The sequence below is a fragment of the Brassica oleracea genome, chromosome C3, assembly GCF_000695525.1.
Source record: "Brassica oleracea var. oleracea cultivar TO1000 chromosome C3, BOL, whole genome shotgun sequence".
Taxonomy (NCBI): Eukaryota; Viridiplantae; Streptophyta; class Magnoliopsida; order Brassicales; family Brassicaceae; genus Brassica; species Brassica oleracea.
Window position 1 is genome coordinate 20,195,439 of NC_027750.1, and position 8,022 is coordinate 20,203,460.

The 8,022-nt window shown below is 31.7% G+C and overlaps 1 pseudogene; it reads right to left on the bottom strand.

Annotated features, from left to right (window-relative positions):
• Nucleotides 1-1,544: 1,544 nt before the first annotated feature.
• On the bottom strand, nt 1,545-3,864 carry LOC106334049 (annotated as a pseudogene).
• Nucleotides 3,865-8,022: the final 4,158 nt, after the last annotated feature.

Genomic DNA, 8,022 nt, shown 5'->3' on the forward strand with positions numbered 1-8,022 from the left:
TTTTCAGACAGGTTATGTTTTACACATGGTGGTACACGCATATCACAGCAACATCATCAAAGATTTCGTGTGTGTGTATTTGAGGTCGATGACTCAATATGTTCGATCAGATTGTGGCATGGCCGATGGTAAAGAAGAACCAACTATCATGTTCGAGGACGAAGCATATTATGCCCAAGATCTTCATCACCCACAGATTGCAGAAAATTGGAGAGGTCCAAGGGACCTTCAGTAATGTCCAAATCATGGGGAGTAATGTGTATTGTACTTTTTTTCCTTCACCATGGTTTTGTCCCAGTTTGGTTTTCCTGGTAAGGTTTTAATGAGACAACATTAAAGCACGTTACATGCTCTAAATGGTTATGACATCCAAGGGGGAGTGTTATGAACCAGATTGTGGATGGCTCATAACCAAGAGATTATACCGTCAGCGGCCCAAGAAAGAGAGAATCAGCCAGCTTTTCTTTTTCCTTATGTCTTTATGTTTTCCTTTTTCCTAGTTGGATTATGATTTGTACTCTTTCTATTTATATATGACGGTGCAATCTCCTATATAAGGAACCTCTATGTTATGAATAAATATAGACTTTTCCATTACTTTCACAACAATCTATCATTTCTATCATTTTTAAGGATATAAGTTTGTTTGATAAAAATCACATTTTAAGGGAAGCCTAAGTTCTCTCCCTAGCATTGTAATCAATGCACTCTCCCAGCTTCCATATTTCAACGCCGGGGGAGCTCAGGCTCGCTGGCATCGCCCTTCTTTCTCTCTACTTCTCTCTTTCATGTTCCTCTTGAATCCTTAATCTCATGGATTTTCTCTTTTGTTCTGTACAGCACCAGAGATCTGATCTCCTTTCACATTGCGGTTGTGTTGGGAGTGTAATGGACTTTTCCTTTGCTTCCGCTGTCTCGTTCTTATGCTCTCTCACTCCAATGGTTCTCATCTGAGGCTGGTTATTGTGGTGGGAAGGTACGGCGGGATTGCTCTCTCCAGAGGTGGGCTCCCTGAATCTGTATGTTTGGTGGCTCTCCATACCTCAGTCTATTCAGTTTCTGCATACCAATGCCGAGACTCTTCTGAGCTCACTACCTGGTTCGCCGGTCAAACTTTCGGCGAGTTTCCTTGAGTCCAGCTCAAATATCGTAAAACATAAAAATTTGGGTTGAACCCGTTTTAAATTTGAATCCAATTTTATATCAAAAATTTGAAAATTTTAAACAGTCACTATAAAAACTTGGTGGCATGAATATGAAATGATTTTAAAGTGGAGAAAACCTTAAAATTTCACTTTAAAACAAGATCCATTCAGATATTATTTCGGATTCAATTTTGTTCGGATTTGCTTTTCATAGGATCGGATTTCCGGACTCTGATTTTTTTCTCACCCCTATATAATATTATCAAATAAAATATCTTTTTTTATTAATGCCGGAAGCATATTCATAGATTATAAGCAACTGTCTAGCTTACTTTATTTATTCAACATAAAGATATATAATAATTCCATTAGAATATAACTACTCCAATAACCAACCGTCTAATCCACTTTGGTATCTTCTGAGAATTGAACATCACATCCCTGTGGAAACATAAGCATATAGCTTCGAGTTACGGTGGTCTCCACCTTCATTGACCACCTGCAAGCCATAGGTATATATGTAAGTGAAGACTTTGATTGTAGTGAAAAATGAATTTAATTATGATTCATTAGGTGATAAAACAAAAGAAAACCTGTATCTACACAATTGTGGATGAAAATGGCCATGAGCAGCTTAGCAAAGTAAGCCCCTACACAGAGTCTCGGACCAGCGCTAAAGGGGACGTAATTCTTGGATACCAAAGCACTAAGGTCTTTCCCCTGTGAGTTTTTTAATAGATGTTAAAAGTTTATGGACTTGACTAGTGGAATAAAGAGTATAGCGTAACAGATGAAGACCAAACTTAAATCACCTTCCAGCGCCATGGATTAAATACGAAAGGGTCCTCATACTTTTCTGGGTTAAAATGGACATTAGGATATCCCATGAAGGTCCAACCCGCCGGAATAGTATAATCACCGACTTGGATATCGTGATCAGGTTTTCTAAGCACTACAGGCACCGTCGTTGTGATCCTAAGAGACTCATTGATCACCTGAAACATAACACCATGCTTGTGTGAGCTACTAAGATATGTCAATACATGATGAAGCAAAATGGTAGATATTCTGTATATATGATTTGTGCAATGTCGTTGGTATATACATGATGTTTGCAAGTACTGACCATATGGGTGAAAGTCATGGATTTGTAGTCTTCCCATGTTAAGGCAGCATCCTTCTCACTCCTATCTCCGACTATTCTCGCATGCTCTCTCTGTAGCTCTTGCATGACTCTAGGCTTTTCGCTTATGAGCTTTACTGTTGCAGCAAGAATACGTGGCGTTGTTTCGTTAGCAATCAGAAAAAATGTATATATGTAGTTGATCGCATTCTCCACGCTCATTTTTTTTTTTTTTTTTTTTTTGATAACTCTGGTATCTGGACAGCCACAGTCCCAACTATCCTCCGTAGAGGGTCCAGCGCCCCAGCGGAAGGGATGTTAAATCCGCTGTGGCCGGGGCTCGAAGTTGTGATGGCGGGCACCTCAGCCGAGGTTCCTTTACCACCAGACCACGAGGCCCGGTTCTCATCTTTTCTTTTCCTCTTTCATTTTCTCCAAATATGATTTTGAAGAACTCCCCAAACTCTTCTCCTGATGCTCTCTTCTTCAACACTACCTCCTTTAGTAAATTCATCATTCTCTTTCTTGCCTGCACGAGAAATATCACTATATCACGACCTCTATCGTTTTAAACAGGAGCTAATGCATATATAAGAGGCTAGTACGATTTTTGAAAATAATTACTTTCATCATATCATAGACACCCATCCGAGGAATTTTGAAAGGGAAGCGAAACCAGCCACTCGGAAATTTTCTCCAGCAAATTGCGAGTTCTTTCGCCGTCTCTGGATCCATGTCGCCCATAACTGTCTTTGCAAGGCATTCAATTAATATCTGTAACGATTGATAATATGAAGACTTTTGAGATAGTCTATATTCTTTGTCTAGTGGAATGTAAATATTTGCCAACAGATAAGGACACTGCGATATGATTGACATTTTTTTTTTTTTACCTTGCTTGCTGCTTCCTTGACGTCAAGGAACCCGTTCCTAGCTCCTTCCTCCATGTGTTTACGAGCCAAGAGATCGATGTCCTCAATAACTCTCAATTTTAAACCCTGTGGACCCAACAACTGGAACGTCAAGCTTCGGACATGTTTATGGGACTCTATGCTCTGCACGAATAAGTTGTTATCGCCAAATAGCCTTGTTATGCTCTTCGGGACACCAATAGTACGATTTGTCTTTGCTATCTCCATATTCAATTCATTATCCATTGAGATTATAACTTTGCTTACAAATAAGCTTGTCCGAAAAACAGGTCCATATCTATATTTTTGTCCCCCAAAAGTTGACAAAGCAAAGTGAGTTAGGATATTTATATAAGGCTAAAACAAAATAAGTGAATTTAGGGTGATTAGGAAAAATATTATATAGACCTAAGCCTCTAAAATATTAATCTTAAAAATATTAGTGCATCGCATATATAGAAAGAATCGAAATAACCTAATGACTCTCTTCTTGACAAATGATGGAAACTGAAGAACATCCATGAGGCTTCATAAACTCGAAAGTCTCCCCGATGATTGGAAACCCCATTGATCCTGGAAGAAGTTTTCCATTACATTTTGGATTTCTCCATTGATAAATCCAATGACATAACTTTAACACTAAGAGTGAAACTATCACAATCCATAACTCATAAACATTTAACATGTTAATTTAGTTCTCTCTCTTAATTATTTTAGATTTGATTATTTGTTCTGATGGAGGATCTCCCTCTCTCTCGTTTTATACTATACTGGTAGAAGAACCTTCCAAAGTTTTTTTTCTTCTTTTTCCAAACCTTTTCTAAAATTAAATAAATTGAAATCTTATCAGCTCTTTTACGCTTGTTGCCAAAAATTCAACTGAATATTTATTGGTCACACAGATTCTTCTAAACCATTAACTATTTACTTAATACTCTCCCTCCGTTCTTTAAAATTACATATTCTAAAAAAAAAAATTGTTTCAAAAAGATCTATCTTTTATATTTTCAATGCATATTTTATTAACTAATTGCAAATTTCAAAAAATTTAATTGCATTAGTTAAATTTTTATTGGTTTAAAATTATGCAAAAAAGATAAACACAAAAAACTATGCAAATTTAATGTGTTTTATTAAGATGTGTGAAAAATCTAGAATATATAACTTTAAATAACAGAGGGGGAGTAAAACATTTTATTGAAAAGGATCTCTCTTCAAATTGACAGAAGAACCTTCCAAAGTTTTTACCTTTTTCTTTTGAAGAATATTATTTAAACTAAATTAACTGAGATTCTATCGACTCCTTTAAACATGTGGCGAAAGATTCATCTAAGATTTTTGCCTCATGGATTCATCTAAACAACTAATATATTTTACTTAATAAAGTCTCTTATTATTAAAATAAATTAGATGAGCACTCCGAATAATGGTATGCGTAATTACTTCATATTAAATCCATATCTGTATAAAGAATAAAGTTGAATAGAGATAAATATTTACATCCAAAATACTATTTACTAGGTGATTTTCCCTTGCTCGTGGGTATAAATATTTACAAAATCAATACAATATAATAATTCATTAATACTTTATTTTTAATTTTAATTATTTTGTAACATCTATTGTAATTAATGTGCATGATTTATTTTAAATAATCTTCTGTTATTTTAATTAGAAGTATGCTTTTGGATATATAATATCTCTCTGTTTGGTTATTGTTTAGATATATCGTATAACTTTTACTCTTTCGATTCAACCATATTATTTTTGTTCTATTGAGAAAATTTGATTAATTTTGTGTTGATTAATTTTGTTATTTTCATTTAATTTGATTATTTTCTTATATTTTGTAAATATATTTTTGTAAGATTATGTATAATTTAATATATGTTGTTTTGAAATAAAATAGTAAAAATAAACTAAATTGTTGATCGATTCAAAGTTACATAAATGAATATAAAATCGATAGCCTTTTGAAACCCAATCATATATATAAATTATACAAAAAAATTAATTGTAGTTAGTTAACATCTTTATAATATTATTTGAGAAATTTATATTTATTTATTAATATGTTCTTGAAAGTCCTGCTCATATACATACTAATATGATCGCTACGGCCGAGTTGCTGATAGACCAAATAAGCACAGTAGCAGTTTAGAATTTGTGTTTTGAGTTGCTAACTGCACTTTGTCTTCTTCCTATAGAGCCGACTACTACGACCACATGCACATCTAGTGTTGAGTTGTTAAATAATTTATATGTATAAAAATATTACTATAAATAATAGTATATTATTGTTTTAGTTAATTTTGTATTTTGCAAATAAAAACTTGGATTAGTGCAGTTACTCTTTTTGTGGGTATACTGTGTTACTTATACTTCTTCAAGTTAAAGTACAACTATTTTTAATCTAATTCAATCAAATAAAACTGATTCTATTTGTTTGGTTCTTCATCTTAGATGCATAAATACAAATTGTATTTTAATAATTTGGTATATGTCAATTTTCAAAAAAAAAATTCAAAAAAATGAAGTGATGATGGATACAAAGTTTCATAAAACAACGTAAACATTAAAATTTAAAACGGAATGCTTTCTTTTAGTTTAATATCAAGATTATTTTTATAAACCTTCCTTTTATGAAATCACATTATTAATGTTTTCTTTTATATATAAAGATGTTATTCGGAATCATATAGAAACGAAAACTTAAATAAAAAGAAATTTTTATTCAGTAAATATATCTAGGTTATTTAAAGCATTTTGTAATAATTTTTATAAATATATTGATTTAAATAAAATACTTATTATTTTAAAAATATATATTATGTTGTTTGAGATCTATACTATTATTTGAGAAGTGATTGGGCGTATGTGTCAGTTTCTCCATAGTTTTAGGTTTTTTTTTTTTCCTTATTTGTCAATATTTTCAATAATTTTAATTATTAGCTTTACTTATTTATTATGTTTTAATTGTTTTTAGTTAGTAATTTTACTTATCTGTTATATTTTCAAACTTATCTGTTATATTTTTAAATATTTTTAGTTGGTTATTCTAAATTATAAATTAATATAAACCTGCGATAAGATACATGTTTGACCAAAAGCATAGATTCATTAAATAATTGAATGATGTTCATTATACCGACAATGAAAACCATATAAACGTCAGGTTAATATCTAAAATCAAAAGTTACACACAAATCTTAAAACTTCAGAATACATGGAAAAATTCAAAAATTGTTTCGATTGAATTGTTGTTGGTTGATAATGATATCATTGTAAGTATTCTCTTTTTCTTCATTATTGATTAGTATTAATTATACTGTTTAGTGTTAATGATTTTGTAATTTTTTTAGCCGACGAGGATTCATGCTTCTATTGATGAACGTTCTCTTGGTAATTTCCGATCTAAGTTTTCTCAAGGGAGATTCTTTTGTTCTGAGTAATTTCACCATTGGTGACTATACCACATAATATAAAACGAATGCTCTTCATTTTAAGATTAACTTCTATAGAATAACCAAAATTACTTCTTGTGATGATTTTCCAAAAGAATTACCAAATAATTACTTCAAAGATTTTAAGGAAATATTGGAACGCAAATATGAAAAAGAAGTCTTAATCGTTTAGTATTCTATATCATATGGTGTTTTTATTGATGTGTCCTTATTTATATTCTCTTTTTCACCGATTCTTTATTCTAATATTTTGTGTTTTAGATGTTATTGGTGAAGTTGTGAATGTTGGACCTTTAGAAGATCTAATGGAAAAATGGAAATCATCGACTAAGCTAGAATTAACAAGTCGTGACATAAGTTTTATTCAGCTTATAATTTTATATTATATTATTTTTATTATCTTATAATGTTTTGTATTTTTAATATTTAGTGATACACTGCTTGATTTGTTTGTGTGCGAGAATTCAGAGGTATTTTTTTCCCACAAAATCTAACATCAAAATTGCTGATAATATATGATATTTATTCGTTGTTATTTTGTTGATGTTTTAGGAGTTGTGATTGTTTCTAATGTATTCAATGCCACTGGAATTTTTTTTGATCCACAACTACAAAAAGTGCTTGATTTCAAATCTAAATTGCCTAATGATGATTTGATTATTACTAGAGAAGATTTTGATCCAAAATATATGTCTCTGAAAGTAGATTTATATGATGAATTTCATTAAGAATCCAGTAAAATATTGGGAAATCTGTTTTTTTAGAACAAAAAAATGGTAACTATGTCCTTTTAGAATAAATTATACTACTTTATGTCCTATTAGACTAATTTTTTCCAAAATGGCAGTAATGCCCTTAAAATTGTAATTTTTTAAAAAAGATATATATTGAGTTCAACAAGGGGGATCGATCGATCCCACTTTACAAGTTATAGTGGATCGATCGATCCCGATCATTATTCAGAACAAAAAAAAACGCGAAATATATACTGATCGACCTGGTCCATTTCACTCGATCGGCGAAGGTCGATTTATACAGATCGACCGATCTGTAAGAATAGATCGATCGATCCCGTGCCGAGGAAAGAATCCCAAATCGATTTTTTTGGTTTTGTATGATTATATCTGAATTGATTCCCACTTGATTTGAACCGACCAAGCATGATTTCAACTCTTTAAACTCGATTTCTCTGGGATGAAAGTGAATATTCTCAAATATTCTCAAATATTTGAATTTCTAAAAATAGGAATTTGAATTTCTAAAAATAGGACACGCCTCTTCAAGTAAGTTCCATCGACAACAACCAGTAGCACCCCTTTGAATTTGAATTTCTAAAAATATGATATTTTTCTCTGGGATGAAAGTGAATATTCTCAAAT